This window comes from Lethenteron reissneri, unplaced genomic scaffold, assembly GCF_015708825.2.
Source record: "Lethenteron reissneri isolate LAM-NWPU_2019-01 unplaced genomic scaffold, ASM1570882v1 scaffold_115, whole genome shotgun sequence".
NCBI classification, from domain to species: domain Eukaryota; kingdom Metazoa; phylum Chordata; class Hyperoartia; order Petromyzontiformes; family Petromyzontidae; genus Lethenteron; species Lethenteron reissneri.
In genome coordinates, this window is record NW_026890838.1 from 1,984,815 (window position 1) to 2,009,760 (window position 24,946).

The window sequence follows — 24,946 nt, forward strand, 5'->3', positions numbered from 1 at the left end:
ATGATGGATACAAACTTAGTAATCATTGGAAAGATGTTATTAACCATGCAAAAAAGATTTAACTACACATATTTGGAGCATTCCTGGCAGCGATGTCAGCCGCACCACCCCTACATAATAATAGGCTCGGTCAACCATTCTACACAACAAAGACTCATTTCCTGGCAGCGATTTAAGCCGCACCATCTCTACATAATAATAGGCTCAGTCAACCATTCTACACAACAAAGACTCATTTCCTGGCAGCGATTTCAGCCGCATCATCTCTACATAACAAAAAGACTCAGTCCCTTTTAGACGCCTCCTTTACATCATCCGCACCTAGTTTACACAACAAAGGCTCATTCCTAACAGCGTGCTTCAGCCGCACCGAACCTCACAAAAATAATATTCAGGGCCTACCTTGGCTCCTCCTACTCTCAACCAGTATATATACAAATACTGTGTTCTTGGAATTTCTCTCACTTGATACAGCTATCGTGCTGTGACGGTTCCACCTGAAGACGGAAGCTTGTGTTGCCTCCGAAACGTCGTGATTTTTATTTTATTTTACTTTTATTAATTTAATTTTTTTACCTACGTGACTTTACCGAAAAAAACCTAAGAATATTATTTAATTTATTTTTCTTTCGACGTAACTTTACCCAAAGAACCAAAGAGTAAGTAGAACGTATTATTTATATGTATGTAAAGTTGCGCATTTTGATGTGACGTCACAGTTCTCAAACCCCCCCTTGTCACACATCGTCACAAATGTTTGACCCCCCCCCCCCCCCTAGGTGCGTGACGTCATTTATGAACGAACTCTTGGTCACTGCAGATTTCCGTTCCAGTAAAAATCCTTATTTGGGCAAAGCTACGCCCAGTCACTGGTGAATCATTAACATAATCTATTCATAAATACCGTCGCAAGTTCATTGCGACTAGTTCAACAGCCAAGCCCCATCACCCAACATAGTCCTGGCTCTTTAACATAATATATTCAGTTACGCCGCTGCTCGTTGGGAGAGGGAATCTGTGTTGAACCCGAAAGTGACGTCATGTCACCTGCTGCCGCGTGACGTCACGATATACTAGGAAGCTGCTGCTCTGCGCGCGCGCTCACTGAGATCCGAGGTGAGAAGTTCACATCGTGTTGTTGTTGTGGTGGTTGTTGTGGTGGTTGTTGTTGTTTACCCAGGTAGAGCCTCCCTCCTCTCGTAGGGATATTAATTGAGGAGCAGCGAGTATGGAATTGATGTCCAGGTTGGAACATTACAACGCGGGGCCTTGCCTCCTGCCCTCGCCTGATTGCATTTGCTTTGATTCTCTCGCTTAGGTTTAATTTGTCTTCACCTGGCTCACTACTTTGAAACTTTTTAAAATGTTCACGCCCATTGAGCTATACCGCTCTTTTTCAGAAGCGACCTGCGCACCACAAAGTGGCTTATCAACGTGTGGAAATCTATATCGGTCAAATATTCTAAACGCGTGGTGATGTTGACTCTAAATATGCAGGGAAAAACCGGAGGATAATCCACGCGACCATGGAGAGAGAGAGACACGCAAACTCAAAATATACATCCGTAATACAGGTTTGTTTGGGGTAGATCGCGTAAATATGTGTACAGTGAGGGAAAAAAGTATTTGATCCCCTGCTGATTTTGTACGTTTGCCCACTGACAAAGAAATGATCAGTCTAAAATTTTAATGGTAGGTTTATTTGAACAGTGAGAGACAGAATAACAACAACAAAATCCAGAAAAACGCATAAATGTTAAATTTCGATTTAAAGCTTTCGTGACTGCAGGGATTCATCTTCTTAGTTCTTTCGGTAAAGTCACCGAAAGAACTAAGAAGACGCATAAATGTTATAAATTGATTTGCATTTTAATGAGGGAAATAAGTATTTGACCCCCTCTCAATCAGAAAGATGTCTGGCTCCCAGGTGTCTTTCTTGTCTCGTTTATTCACGCATAGAGTTCACACCTCCTCCTCACCATCGCTCCGTGTCTCTCCGTTCGCTCCGATGCACAACCCGCCATTAACAACACTCCATGTCTCCCCGTTCGCTCGCTCCGTGACTTCGCTCGCTCACTCTCCTTCTCTCCCAAGGTCCGTTACGCCGCTGCTACCCTACTCTGTACTCGCTCTAGCCACTGCTACCGTACACTGTGTTCTCTCTATCCACTGCTACCGTACACTGTGTTCTCTCTATCCACTGCTACCGTACATTGTGTTCTCTCTATCCACTGCTACCGTACATTGTGTTCTCTCTATCCACTGCTACCCTTATCGTATCTATTCCTGCTCACTGCTGCTCTGTCTCTGTCCCGGGCACCAACCACTCCAACTCTAACACCAACCAAGACTCCCGTCTCTCCGTTACGCTGTGCCCTTTATCCCCGCACCAATCAGTCCCAATCAATTATCTCACCCCCCGCTTTGCTACTCGCCCCCAGCCTCACGTGACCATGTTATTGCCGCCAGGCCGGCGCCGGTCATTAGCCACTCACCCTCCTGACCAATCACCGGCCTGCGTCCTCAGTCACCCCTAACACCTGTCGCGTCTCTTAATGACCCCCCCCCTTAATGCCACGACAACAACAACCGTGTCCTCAGATGCTCCCACTGTACTCTGCTCGCTCGCCTAGCAACAGAACGCGTGGCGCGTGATATTTCAAGTCCTACATCACCCCCCCCCCTGTTGAAAAAGTTAGCCGTCCCGGCTAAACACAACGCGTCACGTGGAAACAACATACAAGGAAAACACAATATACAACAGAATGTACACAATCCCCAACTCTCAAAGTTTTAAGAAAAGTCAATCGTCTTGAGCGGGTTCCCGCAGCCGGTCCGTCACCCCGGCTCGACTGAACAGGGGGCGGGGAATCTCTGTCCGTGGGCGCGGGGCAGCGTCCTGCCCGAAACGTGTGCCCATCTTCGTTACACCGGCCATTCCTCGATGAAACCCCAACGTGGCCTCGTGTGTCCCGGGGTGTCCCCTGACTCAAAAATGGCGATCCTGCAGACACACGGGGAGTAAACTGCTGAGGTGCGTTCTCCCGTCGCCGCACAGTACGCTCGTCGGACACATCCAATACAGGCCGTTCCGGGATGGGAGATGACACATCATAAGGTGCGACATATTTCTTTAACCCCGACGGGTGAACATGCCACCATCGGCGACCGCACCGAATCCTCATACTCTGGTCCCTACAAATTTACACAACTCGTTGGGACCCTGTCAGGGACGATAAAATTTCTGTGACGTGCCTACTGGCACCATCAGACAATGTAACCCGGCCCTGTCTCCCACTTGCCATACTTCCCGCGGAGGCTATATACCGTACAGGCACCCGTTAACCGCCTGCCTCCGCTTCGTGTTACCCAGTTAACCCACCGGTGCTCGCAACGGCACCCGATATGTTCGCGCCGGCGCCTCTCGCCGCTCGCACCCGTTACATGCTTTGCGTACAATGAACATCGTTATGCCATCCCGGCCAGTAAAATCGTTACCCAAGTCAATGCGGTTACCTTTACCCCCAAGTGCATCAACACTCGTGCACATCGCAAATAAGTTTTACCCTCAAGCACAATGGTACCATAATACAAAATTTCAGCAACACGATATCCCAAACAAATATGGTCTAACAACTGCATGACGCATATAATCTCCAACAATTCTCTGCGTGTTACACAACATTCTTGCTCTGCCGGCAGACAGCACACGGCTGCCGTATGCAATGACTCTTTCCACTCCATCAATTATCCCCGCAATAACAACCATCCCTTCAAAATTTAGATATCGGAGCGGCGGTGCGTCTGCTAACGCGTCTCGAAACGTTTCAACGAATGCTGTTCCTCATCATCCCATAGGAACTTTTCACCCTTAGCAGCAGCGTATGCAGTGGCCTCGCAATCGTAACTAAAAAAATCGACGGTAGTATGACGCAATTTCCATGAAGCTACGCACTTCTGATACTGTTTTTCGTCATTGGCCACGTGCGTACCCAACTCGTTTTCCACCCAGTCAGTGGCACTGACAACATGACCCAATACTTGACAGGTGTTCTCAACAAAATGGCATATTTGGGTTTAAATTTCAAATTAGCGTCCCGTATCCAGCCACCACAGTTCATAACCGTTGCAATTTTGCCTTAAAATTCTTACAAACACAATGACGTCGTCAGGTAACTCTACATGACTCCCACTGCAATCCTGTGATGTTTCAACAGGGACGCGCGACCGACACCATATTTCCCTGAGCTAAAGACGTTATGAAAATTTCAAAAGCAGCTTACAGAGACGCGTCCCCTGCTCGGATGTCAAATCATCAATACATTACAAATCCCAGAACCACTCCGGTTCTTCGTAACACTGCGGTAGCGTACTTCCTACGTCCGCTGCTAAGCACGCATACATCACAAATCCCAGAACCATTCTGGTTCCTCGTCACACTGCAGCAGCGCATTTCCCTTGCCTGCTGCCAAACACGCCTTCATCACAAATCCCGGAACCCGCCCGGTTCCTCATCACCCTGCAGCAGCGCATTCCCTTCGCTCGCTGCCAAGCACGCAACCCAATCTGAATTCTGCACAGCCAATGTATGATCTAACGTATTCCCTTTTTAAATAACAACTGACTCTAACGTATTCTCTTTTCAACATAACGTATTCCCTTTTTAAATAACCGACTCGTGACCCTTTTATTCGTATTCCTTTTAACTTTAATTCGTTTAACTTTTATCCATTTAACTGTTATTCCTTTTATCCGTAGTCCTTTCTTTTTTTTCGTATTCCTTTTTCCTTTCCTTCTGTTTGTATTCCTTTTAACGTATTCCTTAACGTGTACCCTTTTTATTGACAATTTATATAAATAGCTTGCAATTTTCCCGCACCATCGTAAAAGCTCCGGCCAAGGAGGGCGTCCGTGCCACGGCGTTTATGGTGTCAACAATTTACTCTTTTCTACCAGTTATCCGAAAACAGGCACTGTCAAGCGCAAAGGCGCGTGCTTCAGCGTCTCAGGCGGAACACGCACTGTTCGACTAACCACACATAAATGAATTAATAACCACACCCGTTGCTCACTTAACATCGTTGTCATCATCGTGAACATCATCGTCCTTATCGGCGCAATCATCGTCATCGCCGTCATCGTCGGCACAATCATCGTCATCATTGTTAACATCGTCATCGTCGGCACAATCAACGTCATCATTGTTAACACAATCGTCATCATCGCCACAATCATCGCAGCACATTTAGATGGAGTTTTCAAAAAAATTGAAGGCATTTTCCCAATGGCAATTCCAACCGTTCCTTTCCACTCAAAATATTAATTGGCATCTTTTGCAAAAATCTGTGCCCAACAACATGGCACGGCCAGAACAGATGAACAAAAATGTATCCCGTTACACACACTATCCCAACTTAAATTGTTACAAGCACGCGAGCGAATTTCCTCAACTGCCCCCATTTGTCACAATACACGTAGTATCCACTGGTTCAAAATATTTGGCGAGGTTGGCAACTAACAAGAATTTCCAAGAAAAGAGGGTCGCTGAAACCCCCGTAACGACAATTACTCCAATCTGTACCCCTTGAACAATGCCACCACATCCGACGAACTCGGCGCGGTACAAAAACGCGATTACTGTGCGAAATTTACAGTGTGTGGTGTCGCGGATGGGTGACGGGAAGGATACGGCTGTATTTTAAATGTGTCACGACTCGCCTGATAGTCCTGGGACGGGAAGAATCCGTGGTTGTAGTCTCCTGATGACCGCGGGAAGACGCCTCTCCGTCTCCAGCAGTCCCGTGCGAAGCGTCCTCGACGCCCGTACTCGTAGCTCGTCCGCGGGGTGGCGAGGCAGGCTCGCGAGCGGCCACTGCTGCCACTGCTGCCAGCAACCCCGGTCCCTCCGACTCCGACGTACTCCGGCCACACCGGCGCACACCACCAGAGGCTGTGCCGTCACCACCGCTGGTTCGTCGCGAAGCCTCCACCGTTCCACGTGCAGCCGGCACCGTGAGCTCGGAGTCGGCAACCCCGGTGCCTCATTGGCATCTGGCTCCGTTCCTGGCGTAGCGGGAGACACAACCGCGCCGCCGGCCACCGCTGGTGTCGCAGGCTCGTGCGGCGGCTGGTCCGATCCCGTCGGCGCCTCTCGTATAGTTTTCTAACTCCTTCGCGAGCGGCATCATGTTGGCCGCCCACTCAGCCATCGCAGTCCTCCATATGTGAGGCGGGCTTGGTTCGTCATCGTCGTTCGGGTCGCCCTCGTCGCACGGTGGCGCCCCATCAGTCGCGTCCCCCGGGGAAGCGGGAACCTCCACTCCCGATGGAGGTATCACGTCAGCATCGCTGCTGTCAGCCGACGAGGCTGCCGGCAAGTTCTTCTTCTTCGTAACTTTCTTTGACATATCGGCGTAGTTCTTTTAATCACTTCTAACACCAGTTGTAGGACTCGTACTCTCGTTGTCTTTCTTGTCTTGTTTACGCATAGAGTTCACACCTCCTCCTCACCATCGCTCCGTGTCTCTCCGTTCGCTCCGATGCACAACCCGCCATTAACAACACTCCATGTCTCCCCGTTCGCTCGCTCCGCTCCGCGACTTCGCTCGCTCACTCTCCTTCTCTCCCAAGGTCCGTTACTCTGCTGCTACCCTACTCTGTACTCACTCTGTCCACTGCTACCACTACTACCGTACACTGTATTCTCTCTAGCCACTGCGACCGTACACTGTGTTCTCTCTATCCACTGCTACCGTACACTGTGTTCTCTCTATCCACTGCTACCGTACACTGTGTTCTCTCTATCCACTGCTACCGTACACTGTGTTCTCTCTATCCACTGCTACCCTTATCGTATCTATTCCTGCTCACTGCTGCTCCGTCTCTGTCCCGGGCACCAACCACTCCAACTTCAACACCAACCAAGACTCCCGTCTCTCCGTTACGCTGTGCCCTTTATCCCCGCACCAATCAGTCCCAATCAATTATCTCACCCCCCGCTTTGCTACTCGCCCCCAGCCTCACGTGACCATGTTATTGCCGCCAGGCCGGCGCCGGTCATTAGCCACTCACCCTGCTGACCAATCACCGGCCTGCGTCCTCAGTCACCTCTATCACCTGTCGCGTCTCTTAACGACCCCCCCTTAATGCCACGACAACAACAACCGTGTCCTCAGATGCTCCCATTGTACTCTGCTCGCTCGCCTAGCAACAGAACGCGTGGTGCGTGATATTTCAAGTCCTACACAGGTAACGAGCTGAGATTAGGAGCACACTCTTAAAGGGAGTGCTCCTAATCTCAGCTTGTTACCTGTATAAAAGACACCTGTTCACAGAAGCAATCAATCAATCAGATTCCAAACTCTCCACCATGGCCATGACCAAAGAGCTCTCCAAGGATGTCAGGGACAAGATTTAGGCCTAGAAAGGGTGGGAATGGGCTACAAAACCATCGCCAAGCAGCTTGGTGAGAAGGTGACAACAGTTGGTGCGATTATTCGCAAATGGAAGAAACACAAAAGAACTGTCAATCTCCCTTGGCCTGGGGCTCCATGCAAGATCTCACCTCGTTGAGTTTCAATGATCATGAGAACGGTGAGGAATCAGCCCAGAACTACACAGGAGGATCTTGTCAATGATCTCAAGGCAGCTGGGACCATAGTCACCAAGAAAACAGTTGGTAACACACTACGCCGTGAAGGACTGAAATCCTGCAGCGCCTGCAAGGTCCCCCTGCTCAAGAAAGCACATATACATGCCCGTCTGAAGTTGGCAATGAACATCTGAATGATTCAGAGGACAACTGGGCGAAAGTGTTGTGGTCAGATGAGACCAAAATGGAGCTCTTTGGCATCAACTCAACTTGCCGTGTTTGGAGGAGGAGGAATGCTGCCTATGACCCAAGAACACCATCCCCACCGTCAAGCATGGAGGTGGACGATGGACGGGGCCATGTACCGTCAAATCTTGGGTGAGAACCTCCTTCCCTCAGCCAGGGCATTGAAAATGGGTCGTGGATGGGTATTCCAGCATGACAATGACCCAAATACACGGCCAAGGCAACAAAGGAATGTCAGCCTCGAACCCTTAATGACTTGGAGAAGATCTGCAAAGAGGAGTGGGACAAAATCCCTCCTGAGATGTGTGCAAACCTGGTGGCCAACTACAAGAAACGTCTGACCTCTGTGATTGCCAACAAGGGTTTTGCTACCAAGTACTAAGTCATGTTTTGCAGAGGGGTCAAATACTTATTTCCCTCATTAAAATGCAAATCAATTTATAACATTTTTGACATGCGTTTTTCTGGATTTTGTGGTTATTCTGTCTCTCACTGTTCAAATAAACCTACCATTAAAATTATAGACTGATCATTTCTTTGTCAGTGGGCAAATGTACAAAATCAGCAGGGGATCAAATACTTTTTTCCCTCACTGTAGTTAAACTCCCCACCACCCGACACAGCCAACTAGTAGGGGTTGTCACGTTAACAGACCATGGCTAATTCTTCACCAGTACAGTGTGTTGGAGAGCCAAGCCACAACATTTACAATTTGAGTACGACGTTTTGCCAGTAAATACTACCAGCTTCATCAGGCGACAGCCAAATTTTGTGGCTTGGCTCTGTGGGACTATAAATCAGGTCGCTGCGTTTATAGCGCAGCACACTAACCTTTGCACTAAAAGCTCCCCACTCATGCACAAACATCATCGGAAGTATAGTTTTTATTCAGTAATAACTAAGTTACCCGGCTTCGCACAGGTCTCAGTTATGAAACATTAAGAGTAATGTCTTGCAATGCTGGCTTTATAACAATTATTGAATTCTGCCAATGAAGTGTATATTTTGTCACGGTTTTTTTTTTGTGTTATACAATCGCAGCACTTTGTTTCATAATGAGGACAGCTTTTAAATTTGTTGCCCTTGGAGAGCTTCAGGATGAACAATGTTGGATGTTATGCCATCTGGTGGGTTTAATCTAATGAAGCTTAAATTTTGGCATACATGTCGACAGCAAATTGGTGGAAGAGCTCTTTGCATCTCAAGAAGAGATTGAAGCTGCCGTTTCGCACCATGATCCTGAAGTCAAAGAAGTCCAAGGCGGAAAGCTTATTTTGTGTTGGCAAGCCTGTTGCTGGGTCAGTGTGGCGAAGTATAAAATTGTAGCCATCATCACCTTGCCAGAAAATCATTAGACATTAAAGAGCATCATAGGATTGGTGTGTTTAATTTCTGTGGAGGGTATTTAGCCAGATGTCAAAACATGTCATTTTGAAGCATGAGTTCTATATTCTATTGTTCTTTTGGAATTGGCTTGCATAGGTAGTGTTGGCAAGTATCAATACATGAATAGGCTGGGGATGTTAATTGTAGGGAGCTGAACCATGGTACAGTTAAATCTTGACTTAAAGCTTTCGTGACTGCAGGAATTAATATTCTTTGGGATGTGATCCCTGATATGCAATACCCCGGCGTCTACAAACTAAGCTGTGTCTGCGGCATTAGTTACATTGGGGAAACTAAGCGACATGTCTCGGACCGTGTTCGTGAACATAAGGCAGATCTGAAACATGATACGACCAATACCTCGGCCGTGGCTGACCATTGTTTTAAAGCGGTGGGATTGTGGGGGCCGTTGGCCCCCAGGGTCTCCCCCGCCTGCATCTCCGGGCTCGTTTGCAGTACTGCACCGCCCTAATACCTGCTAGGGTTTCGCCGGCATTCGAACGCGACGCCTCTACTCACGCAGCCCCGCACAGAACTCACACGCTGCGAGCGTACGTACACACAGCATCGAGAGTTTCGCCGGCAATCGAATGCGACGCCTCCACTCGCGCAGCCCCGCACAGCACTCACACGCTGCAAGCGTACGTACACACAGCACCGAGAGTTTCGCCGGCAATCGAACGCCACGCCTCCACTCGCGCAGTCCCACACACCAATCACACGCGCGAATCGAGGGGTCAGGGGTCTAAGGTAAACGACGTCACTCGTGCCCACGCCGCTGATTGGGGGGATTGTATTAAATGGGTTTTAAAGGGCTGTGGGGTGGGCACGCACACCGGCTGTTTACTCGCGCACAACGTGGGAGTCCGCAGACAGATGCGGGTTAGAGCACACACTCGCGGGGCGCCGATCGTACACACCGGGAGCGTACGTATCCCAACACCGCGCGCGTTCACTCGCTCGTCGGAAATTACACCAGGCCGATATGTACCTGTGAGTCCCAATCATACGCGACACGGCAAGCGGATACCCGCTCGCACGCTCTTCCCACACGCCCGCCATAACCACACCAGGCTGTTTGTTGATCCTAACGATTTATTCCTGGCGTATTAGCAAAACACTGTTGCGTCAGTAGAGATCGGCGAGGCAGACTTATACTATTTCCCGATTGTCTATGCCTGATATCTATATATATAAAATCGCGAATCTGTCTGTCTGTCTGTCTGTGTGTGTGTCTGTGTGTCGCCGGACCATACGCAGTTTCATTGGACGGCGGTTGCCCCTGGCAACGGGTAGCGACGCCTTCGCCGCTTTCATTGGATGGCGGTTGCCCCTGGCAACGGGTAGCGACGCCTTCGCCGCGGGCTGCAGTTTCATTGGACGGCGGTTGCCCCTGGCAACGGGTAGCGACGCCTTCGCCGCTTTCATTGGACGGCGGTTGCCCCTGGCAATGGGTAGCGACGCCTTCGCCGCGGGGTGGACGCCATTTTTAATTCCCGTTAAAAATAGGCGCACGCATTAACACGCGACTGAGGTAAATTCATCAAAGTTTCACGTCCTCTTCACTCCCCCCCCCACCACAATGTGTGCAATTACTATTATAGGCTCGGTAGATTATAAAATTATAGCGATTAGACAGTATTATTGTAGGGGGGGGGGGAACGGCACCCGTACCCAGCGTCAGCCGGGTGGGAAAATCAGGCGAGGCCGGAGGCTCTGCACGGTGCTAGGCCTCGACACCCACCACAAGACTCTGAGGTAAATTCATCAAAGCTTCACGTCCTCTACAGAGTGGTGAGGGAGGGAAAGTGGTGAGGGAGGGAGAGTGGTGAGGGAGGGAGAGTGGTGAGGGAGGGAGAGTGGTGAGGGAGGGAGAGTGGTGAGGGAGGGAGAGTGCTGAGGGAGGGAGAGTGCTGAGGGAGGGAGAGTGCTGAGGGAGGGAGAGTGGTGAGGGAGGGAGAGTGGTGAGGTAGGGAGAGTGGTGAGGGAGGGAGAGTGGTGAGGGAGGGAGAGTGGTGAGGGAGGGAGAGTGCTGAGGGAGGGAGAGTGCTGAGGGAGGGAGAGTGGTGAGGGAGGGAGAGTGGTGAGGGAGGGAGAGTGGTGAGGGAGGGAGAGTGGTGAGGGAGGGAGAGTGGTGAGGGAGGGAGAGTGCTGAGGGAGGGAGAGTGCTGAGGGAGGGAGAGTGGTGAGGGAGGGAGAGTGGTGAGGGAGGGAGAGTGGTGAGGGAGGGACTCAGCCTCAAAACGAGTAACTGGTGTGGCGTATTAACATCGCCACTGGGGAGACAAAGGCGGCCGGGCGTGGTGGATACAAGTCCTGGGCGAAGCCGGGTAGTACAGCTAGTTATTATTTACAATTCTGCAACAAATCACGCACGCACCCACGCCGTAAATAAAATAAAAACTCCAAACGGGCAGATCCACACCCGAAGCCGTCGGCTACGCGACTCGGTGCCGTGTGACACAATGGCTAACGAGCCCCCAGAGTGGACGTTTCTGCTACCAGACTCGTACCTAGTTTGGATGCGATCTCAGCTGCGTTGGTTTTTACACTAAGTTTCACCACTCTCTTTCTCTCTGTCTTTACTCACAGTTAGACGCCCCTGTCGGCTTGTCCCTACTGCACGTCGACACGTCTCACGGACGTTCGCGTGGCTGGATCCGGGGTTGATGGCACAGGAGCTGACTGGAAAAGACTTTTCTATGCCTCTCTCACCTCTCTCTTTATTCCCCTCACCTCCCCGGGGGTCCCCTCCGCTGGCCAATTAAAAGCGCTTCACCTGTCCCCTGGCTGGTTTCAGGTGGTTCCATCTGGTTAGCGCGACGGATTACGTCGTCTCATCGATCAGTGGGAGGGGCCCCGTTTTCCCGCCGTGCGCATGTGTATTGCGCTGTCTAGTCGAACAGTGGGCGGGGTCCCGTTTTCCCGCCATGTTTGTGGATTGCGGGTCCCTGCCTGCCTTCCTATCTGCCCCGCCGATCCGTGTATGTGCTGTGCGTGTCCTAACCGAGGTGGCTGAGCAGTCCCGTCGTGGCCATGTAATTTTCCACTCGAGTCACGACGACGCGGTGTGCGTTAGCGTCGGAGGAGACCGTCTAATTCCCTGGCCGCAGGACACCATGAAGATTATCCCTATACGAGGGCTTTCGGGTTAAAACCTGTCAGCCAGGGGATCTCCTCTCGCGCTCTATGTGTGGGGGGAATGCGTGAGTGTGTGTTTCGGTGGGGGGTGGTGAGGGGGAAGCAGCGTCGGCCTCACTGCGCGGGGCGGCGAGATCGTAGGTGGGGGCACCCGTCGATCGGCTCCGTGGCGGTGGCATCACAGGATCATGCGAAATTGATTTCTCTAAGACGAAGGTACTTTGCAAACCCACTGGCTATCAACGAAGATTTGTTCATGAAGCCATCTAAGATTGGTACAAACTTAACTTACGGAAGGATGTTATCAACCAATTTAAGTTATAACTGGTTGTGATGTTCCCATCCTACCACCTTCTGATGTTCGCTGTTATTTTCAGCTCTCCGATTTTACATTAACAAGTTAAATTTCTCACACTAACACAGCCACCTTAGCGCGCTAACCTAGACATGGCGGCGGCTCTGCGATCATTCATTAACAAGCTAATCTCTCACATTAACATAGCCACCTCTGTGCTCGCCGTGGAGGCTGTTCACTGATCTTACATTAACATGCTACATTGGCATTGTTGCCACGCCCTTGCTGCTGATGCTGCTGATACACTTGGGCTACGCCCATCTCCAAACCTGTATAAACAGTTTGCCTTTAGAGGCTAACCCCTTTTCCTGATGACGACTGCTTGTGTTGCGATCGAAACGTCGGTAGTTTTTTGTTATTTTCTTTGAACCTATCTACGTGACTTTACCGAAAGACCCAAAGAACATGGTACAAATGCAGCATATTCCTGGAGGGTCTCCCTTCTATGTCATTGCATGGCAGTATCTGCAAGAAGTAGACATGGAACCAATGTCAATTTATGGATTAGAAGTGTAAATGAAGTGAAGAATGTGTAGAAAAGAAAAACTTTTTCTTTTGGCTGCAGGGTATGCACCTGGTTGCAGCCATTGTAGTGCTGTTTTCAATCTGCCTTGCTTGTTGGTGGCCTGGAGTTTGATTAGCTGTGGCAGCAGCCATTTGTGCTGTGTTGGTTTTCTGTGTAGCTCATTGCTGTTGAGGAGTTGCATTCGCTGTAGGTGCAGGCATAGCACTGGCAGCATGCCATCCTACTTCTTGCTGTACTGGAGTTTCATAAGCTGTAGGTGCAGTCATCGCAGCACTGGCAGCATGCTGTCCTGCTTTTTTCTTTTCAGGAAATGAATTAGCTGTAGGTGCAGCCATCGCAGCCATGGCAAACATGCTCTTGCTTCTTAGTGTTCAGAATATTCATTAGCTGTAGGTGCAGCACAGGCATGCTGTCTAACTTGGTGTTAAGGAGTTTCATTAGCTCTATGTGCAGCCATTGCAGCACTTGCATGAATAGCATCATTTATAAGCATTAAAAAGAGTAAGGGGCCGTCCATAAATGACGTCACGCACCTGGGAGGGGGGGGGGGTCAGACATTTGTGACGATGTGTGATGGGGGGGGGTTGAGAAATGTGACGTCACATCAAAATGCGCAACTTTAAATAAATATCGAATTGTTATAACAACACTAATTGTTTATAACAACACTCCTACAACATCAGAGTCCAGCGCCACATTAAATAGGCACTACAACGACAATAGATTAAAGCGATTTGAAGCAAGTTTTATTTTCAAGATGGAAATATGGATTTGGGCGGGGAGGGGGCAGAGCTTTGTGACGTCATATTTGAGGGGGGGGGGGGTCTGACTTTTTGTGACGCCATGTGACGGGGGGGTAAAAAATCGTCCAAAATCGCATGGTGTCATTTATGTACGGCCCCTAAATAGTGTGAGTGAATGCGATATATATTGTTAAGGAAATGATAGTTGAATGTGTAATCGTTGTAGGGATGTGAATAAATAGCCGCAAAGGAACGAAGTAATTGTTTGTAGTGCTTGATGTGGGTATGAATAGTGTGTATGTGGTGGTGTGTGTACATATATAATTATTTTAACGCTTGTGCGTATATTTGCACGCTTTGTGTTCCTTACCAGGCGATTTAGACTTTTATGTATTTAGTCGTAGCTGTTGTATAGCGTCTCTATTGTGTAGAAGGAGGTCGGTAGTGTTGATACGTAGATGTAAATATTTTTTTAATAAATATTGCAGTGTGTGTTTGAGGTGAGCCGTGTACGTGCAGAGAGGACGGAAAGGAGCCGGAAGTGGATGAATTTGGCAGCAAAAACGCAGGGCTGATAATAGGGAAGGATAATGTGGTAAATATGAGAACAAATATACAGGGAGGAACAATGTTCCACACTGCCCACCAGGGATTATTTAGCTGTCTGTCTGACTGTCTGTCTGTCGTGCATAAATAAATATATAATACACACAGCTCTTTGATTGGTGGAGACCTTACAAACAGCTCTTTGATTGGTGGAGACCTACTGCCGGGTACGGAGAGGGGAGGTGCCTAAGGGAGGAGGGTCAGTGGAAGGGCCTAAGGAAGGGGGGAGTCAGGTAAACAGCTCTTTGATTGGTGGAGACCTTCTGCCGGGTATGGAGAGGGGAGGTAACTAAGAGAGGAGGGTCAGGGGAGGGGCCTAAGGAAGGGGGGAGTCAGGAGAGGGGCCTGAGGGGGGGGGTTCAGGGGAGGGGCCTGAGGGGGGGGGTCAGTGGAGGGGCCTGAGGGAGGGGGGGTCAGGGGAGGGGCCTAAGGATATGGGGGGGGGTGCTCAGGGGAGGGGCCTAACAGAAGGGGGGTCAGGGGAGGGGCCTAAGGGAAGGGGGGTCAGGGGAGGGGCCTGAGGATATGGGGGGGGTGCTCAGGGGAGGGGCCTAAGGGAAAGGGGGTCAGGGGAGGGGCCTAAGGGGGGAGGGGCCTAAGGGATGGGGGGGCGATAGTTAAGGGGGCTATCTGCCTGGCTACCTAAAGTCAAGTTATCTTTTATACATACAGGTAGGAACAACAGGTTCCACACTGCCGACCAGGGATTATTTGTCTGTCTGTCGTGCACGAATGTGCTGTCCAACCAAGTTCCTACCTGCCCACTCCGAAGGAACGTGTGAGCAGCGAGCTCCGCAGCAGCTAGCTCCGCAGCAGGAGCATGCCCTGCACCCTCACGCGTTAGCACGGTCATCTTTTGGATCGCTAACACGGCTGCTTTTGTCACATATGGACATGCAACCACCGGCATGACTGCATCGACTTGCTCATCTCTCATTGACTTTAACATGATATTCTCATTAACTTCGCTCATTGACTTTGACATGCTTATCTCATTAACTTTAACATGCTATTCTTTGTTACGCATAGACTGACATTAACTTGCTCATTAAAATACATATTCTAATCCTACATGCGAATCTGAGTTATTATGCGCTACGGAAGCTCATCAACTTTGCACTATAATCCAACATGCTAATCTAAGTTCATTTCCTTTAACATGCCACGCCATTTATTACCTTTACCCATTAACACTAATTCGGCTGCCTTTGTTCTCAAAACTTATATAAACTCTTGCTAGTAACAGCTTCTCTTCACAAGGGAGCAGACATCGTGCTGCTCGCAGCAGACATCGCAGCTGTCGCGATTTTCATCTGGAGACGGGTGCTTGTGTTGCGTTTGAAACATCATGATTTATTTTATTTCATTTCTACCTATGTGACTTTACCGAAAGAACCAAAAGAGTATGGATTCCTGCAGTCACGAATACTTCAAATCAAGAATAATGCAAATATTATCAGAGTACGTTTTTTGTTTGCTTTTTGACCACAAGTATTGTGGTTAATGCAGACATGATTCCTTGTAAAAGATTTCAGTTTGGTGTTTTAACATCTTAACACCCGTTTTGTTGCCAGAAAAAAGTGGAAAACCTATTCTCATTACATAGCATCTTCAATAACTATGTAGTTTGAAAAGCTCCCAATGGTCATATTAAAACCATTGCATTTGTTATGTTTACACTGATATGCTAATCGATGCCTGGTTATAGATGATCTGGTAATGGCTACTTAATGAGATGGAATTAGGGAATCTTGTTCCGTGGTTTGATAATTCCATCATGAAATGGGGCCTTGCAAATGTTCCACAAAAATAAATCACCTGCCTGGGAATTTCATGTCATACAACACTGTACCTGCTCAACTCTCCATGAATAATCAAGCAGTTCTACAAGTGGTGGAGGAGCTCCCATACCTGCTTAATGTGTTCACGACCAGCTCTTAATTCAACCACACTATTTTGTATTAAGCTTACAGATCCATAATATATTAATATAGAATATAATCATGTGTCTCTTTGACAGAGGAGGCTGCATTGGTTCGGTCATGAATCCCGCATTCCCAGTTACCACGTGCTCAACAAGCTTCTGTTCAGATATTAGAGGGTAAACAGGCATGGCATTGGCTAGAGAAGAGATTGAAGGATGTGGAGGTGATCGGAACCGCCAATGGCTGGTATCAGTGTCAATATTTGCCTCTGGAGGAGGCCCCTGAGGTATGCTGCAGGGCAGTTATGGGATATTTGCTCTACAAGAACGATGAGGTCAGAGGAGTGACAATCACATGAATGGGTGGAACGCAGGGTTCCTAAAACCAGCAAGACAATGGGGAGTACAGCTGGTTCACCTGTCAGTCATTTCTTGACACCTGGATCATTCCCATTATCTGCTGACAAGGAATCCACACTTACATGATTTTAAATTGCACCTATCATGGCATTAGCACTGTGATAAGGTAACTTCCAATTCGTCATGAATGCTGGATGTTTTATTTATATAATATGTTAATGATGCATGTGAAATGTATGTGTATTTAAGAGTTTATCTTTGTCGGGAGCTATAGCGCAGTTATTTCACTGCTTTATGAACTCAACAATTAGTTTGATTATCGCCGACAGCAAACATGATTGATTACTCTGTGCAACAAAAAAAATGTCCCTGGGTAGTAAGTGTTATTTTCTAAATGCTTATGCCGCAAAAGTACAAAAAACGGCTATAATTACCCACAAACTTTGCTTTTGTGACCAGGACAGTGATATTTTGCAATTTACCTATTTTCAATGAGAAAACGTGTGCATATATGTCATTCCTTCACGTGAAGTCCTGGTCACAAAAGCAAAGTTTGTGTTGGAATTAATAGCCATTTTCTATACTTTTTATGCAGAACCAATAAAAAAATAACACTTGCTACCCAGGGACAAAAATCGTGCTACATAGTGTAAGTGAAAGCTGAACTTATTGTGGGCCTCTGCTATGTTTATTGATCTTAAATTAATTACATGGTGAAGTGAGGAAGCATTAATACTGAACAGATGAAGGTGGCCAGGCATGGTTCTGGACACACCACCACCTTTTTATCATGCCAATGTGTGACAGGATCATGTTTGTATTTTCAGTAAAGTATATTAACTATTGAACATGGAGGTTAAATCAAAAGAATAGTTTATTTTAGTTTTCTTCTGGAACTTTTTATGAGAATGGAAACAGTCAGGAAAATATCTCAGCACATATGCAGCTGAAGTTAGATCTGTTCATCCGAGCATTCAAGCAAATCTGAACCTGGCTTCACACCTCGAAGTTTCGATTGAACATTAATTTATGCATTTCTGCATAATACAAATAGTATTATTTTAAACACCCGTTGCTGTGTCATCCGAATTTTTTTTAAATATTTATTTCGTAGCTAGACAGCCGAAATTGTGTGACTGGCGTTTTGGGTTAACATTCATTTTGATGATACTAGGGCATTCAGGCATATTTATGACCATTTGCCCTCTCATTGTGTGCCTTAATAGCCTGTGTGATGAATTGGGGAATCCTTTTCACTACATCATGAATCTCTGAATAAGTATAGACGTGCAACTCATGTGTGACTGTATAGATTCATTCCTCTGTGCCTCGATACGGACGTAGATGGTGTGGATATGTTTTTCTGTCTGCAGCTGATACTTCCTCTGACGCTTCTTCTGCAGAATTGATCTGATGGAGGAAATGCACTCAGCGCAGCTCGTGTCAAGAAGGAAACAATGCGACCAGTATGCAAACACCATTGATCGTACTGGAAATTTGACACAGCACCAGAGAACTCGCACAGGAGAAAAATCCTTCAAGTGCGCTGTGTGTGAGAAGGCATTTGCATGGTCATCAAAACTTAAAAGACACCAGAGAACACACACAGGAGAGAAAACTTTCAACTGCACTGTGTGTGAGGAGGCATTTTCACATTCATCCCATCTTACAATACACCAGAGAACACACATGGGAGATAAACCCTTCAAGTGCAGTGTGTGCTCAAAAGCGTTTGCACATTCATCACATCTTAAATTACACCAGAGAACGCACACAGGAGAGAAACCCTTCAAATGCATTGTGTGCAGGAAGGCATTTGCACTGTCGAAAGATCTTCGGAGCCACCAGAGAACACACACGGGAGAGAAACCCTTCAGGTGCCCTCTGTGCGGGAAGGCATTTGCACAGTCGCAAGATCTTCGGAGCCACCAGAGAACACACACGGGAGAGAAACCCTTCAAATGCAGTGTGTGTGAGAAGGCATTTTCAGTGTCATCAAATCTTAAAAAACACCAGAGAACACATACAGGAGAGAAGCCTTTCAAGTGCACTGTGTGTGAGAAGGCATTTACAGAGTCATCATATCTTAAAAAACACCAGAGAACGCACACAGGAGAGAAACCCTTCAAGTGCAGTGTGTGTGGGAAGGCATTTCCAATTTCATTTTATCTTAAAATACACCAGAGAACACACAGGAGAGAAACCCTTCAAGTGCACTGTGTGCGGGAAGGCGTTTTCACGGTCATCTGTTCTTCAGAGCCACCAGAGAACACACACAGGAGAGAAACCCTTCCAGTGCACTGTGTGTGACAAGGCATTTGCATGGTCATCAGTTCTTCAGAGCCATCAGAGAACACATACGGGAGAGAAACCCTTCAAGTGCACTCTGTGCGGGAAGACATTTTCACAGTCACCACATCTTAATAGACACCAGAGAGCCCACAGGCATCAGAAGATCCCCATGGAGTGTGGTCTGAAATCGACTTGTGAAAGTCAAAATGCTGCAATGGGCCCATCCCTCCTGAAACAAGAACCAGAAGAAAATCCCAACTTGGACACTTTTGAAAGTATCAAGGTGAAATGTGAAGAGGCGACTGTGAAATGTGATGAGGCGACAGTGAAGAGCGAAGAAGTGAAGGTAAAATGTGAATATGAAGATTCAACTCCAAAATCGGACCCTCACATGAAGCAGGAGGAGAATTCTGACTGTGAAGCAGAGCGAGGCAACTCCCAGCAGTTTGTGGAAGTGGAGGTGTGGGTGGACTTCCTAGACAATACAAAGTCAAATGGAGACCCAGTAGATGTGTAAGCTTGAGACAATTAAGCTTCAATAGATTCACCCTTGTCACAGGCCTTTAATGAAAATAATGTGAAGTTGAAAACTCAATTCCTTGGTTCAACCTGCAAAGTAAGAGCGGCCAGTATTTGCGGACCTGTGGGTTGGGTAGATCTTTAACCAGGAGCGAGAGCCAATAAGCTCCCAAGCATTCACTATGTTATAATACGCTGGAGCACGGAAAGGGTGAGTCCCCCCCCCCTGCCTCCTACCTTGCCACAAAAAAGACAGCTGGAGGATAATTACTCACAAGCCTGCTTGGGAAGTACAGTTTTACCTCGGTATACGTCGTTAATTCGTTCCACAAGGGAGGACTTATACCGAAAATGACCTATACCAAACGAATTTTTCCCATAAGAAATAAAGGGAAAGGAAATAATCCATTCCAGAGGAAAATAAATGATATTTTACATGGCATATTATACATTAATGGGGTTGTATAAAATAATTTAGACACTAATTACTAAAATGCATACAGAAGCCACGTCACTGCGCTGCTGCCAGCTGCGCTGGTCACGTGGCGTGCCTCAACCCCGCACGTCACGCGCACATCGACCCGGGGCTCCACTCTCACCCACGCCCCCCACCCCTCTCCCCCACGTCCCCCACCCCTCTCCCCTGCCCCTCTCCCCCACGCCACCTCGCCCCTCGCGCTTTGTTTCAGTCGTGAACGGGGCATACGCGGGTACTGTACGCAGTGACTCATCCCGACCCATACAAGTTCTAGCAAGCGCGTCGTATCCCAAGCAAGACGTATTTCAAGACATTTTTTCACGAAAAAACATGACGTATACCAAATTCGACATATTCCAAAGCGGTCGTATACCGAGGTTCCACTGTAATAAAATGTAATAAAAAAAATTGGCAAACGCAAGGGGGGGCTAATACGATTATGCGGGAAATCCCCAGTTGACTTCAGGAGAAGACTGTCATGAAGGAAACAACCCACAATAAAACAAACATAAGATGGAAACATCAGGGATCACAAACCTCCCCGGACAGAGAAATCCACCCAAAGGCAATTCATCATTATGAGCTGACTGGGGGTTTTAAAATACAACAGTAAAGTTGAAAGCTTAGCTATATCTTCAACCTCAGAATATCAAAATATTACTTGAGAATAAGAAGCGATACAGACGGAGAACAAAGGTCAATAAAACCCTCGGAATATTCTTGGTAACAACTATGGTATACCACAAATCTTGGTTAAGCATGAACTAAATAATTTTGAAAGTATTAGACCTAGGGTCATTCAGAAGAGATACAATGTGAAATATGTCAATCACACACAACCAAGATAATATGTATTCCACGGGAACAGAGCCTCACCAATCGCCTTTGTCTTCCAGTAGCTAACAAGCACATGGTAGCAGTAAATTATGTATACAAGGGGCACCTCCCCCTAACATATCAAATACCACGCAAGTATTCCAAACCGCGACATGAGGGTTGAACGCTGCTCAAAACATACTTTGAGTCTCTTGCAGAGTAAAAACTGGAAAGTGGTACGGTACCAAGCTATAAGAGGTGTAAAAAAATTGTTTTAACTTCCAACCCGTGATGAGAGGACGGAAAACATGGGGACAGCAAGCACACCTCTGCACAATAGGTCACGACTTCAAAGGCCACAGCGCCCCTTTTTGAGAAAGATTGCAAGTCTGAGGCGAAAAAAATTTGACACTTCCAACCCATGATGGGAGCATGGGGAACACTGCCCAAAACGTGAACGGAAACATGGTGATAATCAAGACATCCGGACAACAAACAGCCCAAGTTACTTCAAAAGGAAAACAGCTGCCCCTTTGTGAGAAGAAAGAGCCTGAGGTGGAAAAATGCAGATATAAGCAAGAACGCAAGAACAGAAATCAGTACTGCTAATGGCAGGCTCCAGGGATTTCCCTCATGACTGGCAAAATTGATAGGGAGCTCTGCATCGGCAGAAGCCACGCATCACGGAGAGTTTTTTCAAAATGTTTGCGTCATTCAGAGAGGCTGCCAGCCAAGGCTGGTGGTACTCGCAGTATTACAATACAAACGTGGGGGAGAGTGCTGTCGCATTACTCTTCCTGGGGGCGAGGTCGCTGTGTTTCGCCAACACATGCGATCAAAGTCAACCCTTCGAGGGAAAACTGGTGCAACCACTATTCATGAGAGTACCCCTTTAAATCGTAACCCACAGGCCGGATCAGAGACTGACACGGAACGATATTACTTGATCGTAGCGTGTCCTCTGCCGCACGCGTCGTACAGACAACTGGAAGAGGACTCTCTTGAGGGGTGCGGGGGGGGCGCTGTCTCTCCGCAGTCTACAAGGATCAACTGTCTGGTGCTAAGGGGGGTGACGCGTGGCAACCAGCGGACGAGTTGCGAGCGGTGTTTGGCGATGGGATCATCGCGCACATTGACACAGACGGAGCCAGGCCCATCATCCATACCAGTACGGGTACCGCCAACAGCGTAGCCAGTGTGCAACCACTCCAGCAGTGGAGAGAGACTGACAAAGCAGCCGAGAGCGCCGTGTGTTCGACAACACGCCAACCCAGCGCTCCTGCTGGGGACCTGAGGTGTTTTCGGTACAAGCAACGCTCCACCTCGGAAGCCGCTAACTCAACAGTTAGCAATAAGACAACACACACACATAACGCGCATATTGGTACTAATAAGATTGTTCCAAAAAGTTATCTTTGTGTTTCTAAAAGAGTTGCCATCCCAAGGTGGTGCGTTAACTATTAGTTGATCGTGAAAAGTATTGTTTTGTCCCTTGAGTTATATGAATACGGTCGTTTAGAAGTATTTTAATCATTCGTTTTCGTTAATTGCATAACCTTACCAATGAATTAATTGATGACACACTAAACATAAGCATCCATGTTACGAATCTACACACAGGAATACTATTGTTGAGATTTTTCTTTTGATCACAGAATCTTGCCCGCGAATTCATCTATGTCCCAAACATGTAATACGTGATTGCTAGGAGAAAGTGTGTGTTTTGGAAGTAACCTGTACAGATTACTCATGTGAGAGCTGTTGTTCTTCTGATACGGGTCAACTGGTATTTTTCGTGATTCAGGAAGCATCTGCCTCTGGAACAAGTCATTGTCTTTGAAATAAGGAACATTCGCATAATTCATCAGTTGCAAGCCATACCAATTAAAAGTTACGTATAGGAGATACATTCTACACAAAACAAATACAAAATTTGTATTACGTGGTTTTTAGATTTTGTGGAACTAGGACTAGAAATGATCCTTGCTGATTCACATCTGGATATTCGTAACCATCGGTTAAAGCAAGCCCGACTGCTGTTGAGACTGTACACCAATACTGGTCCACAGGTGGCTTGCACTGAATCAATTATGCACTCCCAGAAGGCTCTGCTATTTATAGTTTGTGTAAAACATTGATTGTTTCGTGGAGAGACCGATAAATGAAAGAGACATCATGTCTGCTGATCTGTTTCATAGCAAGGAGGTAATTTTAAGAGCACATTTGAAATGCATAATTCATTTTTGTTACCGATTTGTATTCTAGTCTAGGTTTTATTGCATTTTAATCTCTGTTTGAATAAAACTTTTTATCAATAACTGTGTCTATCGATATCCCACATTGGCTTACCACATGTTTACTTAAATATGTAAAAGCCCCCTCTGGAGACGTCACCTCAAAATCACGAGTGGGTGATGTCAGTGCCTCATTATCATCTCTCGTTTGTGACCTTACCAAGAGCAGAACTCGCCTCGTCCACGGGAGGTGACGACTGTGCACCGAGTCTTGGAATTTATTTTCACGGTCATCAAATCTTGACCCACACCAGAGAACACGCACAGAAAAGGAGCCCAGCAGGTGCACTGTGTGGGAAGACGTTTGCACGGTCATCAAATCTTCACAACCGCCAGTGAACATATTAAAAAAACCCCGTCAAGTACACTGTGTTTGAGGGCCTTTGAAGTGTTTTGAAACTGAAATACGCGTAAGGAGCAGAGTCTGCATTCGAGGTGTGAAATTCCAAGTGCCAGAATAAGCCCATCGCTTGTAACGCAAGAACCATAAGACAATTCGAGCTTGGATACATGGCAAGGAGGAAAGGTGATATGAAGACTCCAGGGTTTGACCTCCAGGTCGTCGATGAAGGCAGCATTAAGCCGGAGGAGAGTTTGGACTTTGAGGGAGCCTGGGAAAAATCACATCCGTTTGTGGATGTGTAGGTTTGGGTGGAATTTCTGATTCATGTAGAGGAGGAGCAGCCAGTATATGTGACCATATGTGTTGGGTAGATCCTGGAACCAGGAGCATGAGACATGGAAGCTCCATAGCATGCACCTTGGGATACTAATAATATTATTGGTATTTCTATTCATACGACGCAGTAACTCAAAGTGGCTTGTATGATATCTCATTTCAAACATTCGGCGGCCGTTCCCATGTAACTCTCCCTGTGCCACATGAGTTGACTCGGCAGCGGTCTGTAAGTGGGCGTTCGTTTGCCAGTAGGGGGCGATGATTGATCTCAGGTAGGTCGCTTTTGGATACTTGTTCAATTTTGGTAAATGTTAACATTTACATTCCATTGAAATGGCTTATTTATTTTGAACGACATCGGAGGAATGTTAACATCCACTGTGAAGCAGATGGTGCATACTTTTTTCAGGTTACTGCAGCCGCAGTAATAACCAGAGCTGCCTGCCGCATTTGAATTTTTCAAGGGAGAGAACTTTGACACTTAATGTCCTGAAAAAACACTTTCCGAACATAATCTGTCTTCATGTGTTGTACCTTGCTCAACTACACCGGTTCCATGGACCTAATCAATACATTTGTCAACCTATCCCCACATGAACTAAAGACAGCCGCTTAACTAGATCAAAATACCGTACATTGCGGGAGTAACTAATAAACTAGCCAGATGTTTGGAAAAACAAAACATCCGAGTCAGATTTGGCAAGGCACATAAAATACAGAAATTTATATCTGGTACAAAATATGTATTACCGAAGCTATCAACAGAAGGTGTGTACAGGATTAACTGCACGTGGTAAATGTTATGTTGGGCAAACAGGATGTATGAGACTAAACATCAGATACATATTACATTCTCCCAAATACAACTGTCAGCAGTAGTTTTGTGCAAAACTAGCTACTACTGTCCAAGACTAATTAGAGAATATATCGAAATTGAAAGAAATATAAATAACTAACCGTTCGGACTCCGACCGCCTTAGTGCTGCGTGG

The 24,946-nt window shown here is 47.2% G+C and overlaps 1 pseudogene; it reads left to right on the forward strand.

Annotated features, from left to right (window-relative positions):
- The first annotated feature begins 2,865 nt into the window (after positions 1-2,865).
- LOC133361607 (zinc finger protein OZF-like) lies at positions 2,866-23,229 on the forward strand (annotated as a pseudogene).
- The last annotated feature ends 1,717 nt before the right edge of the window (positions 23,230-24,946 follow it).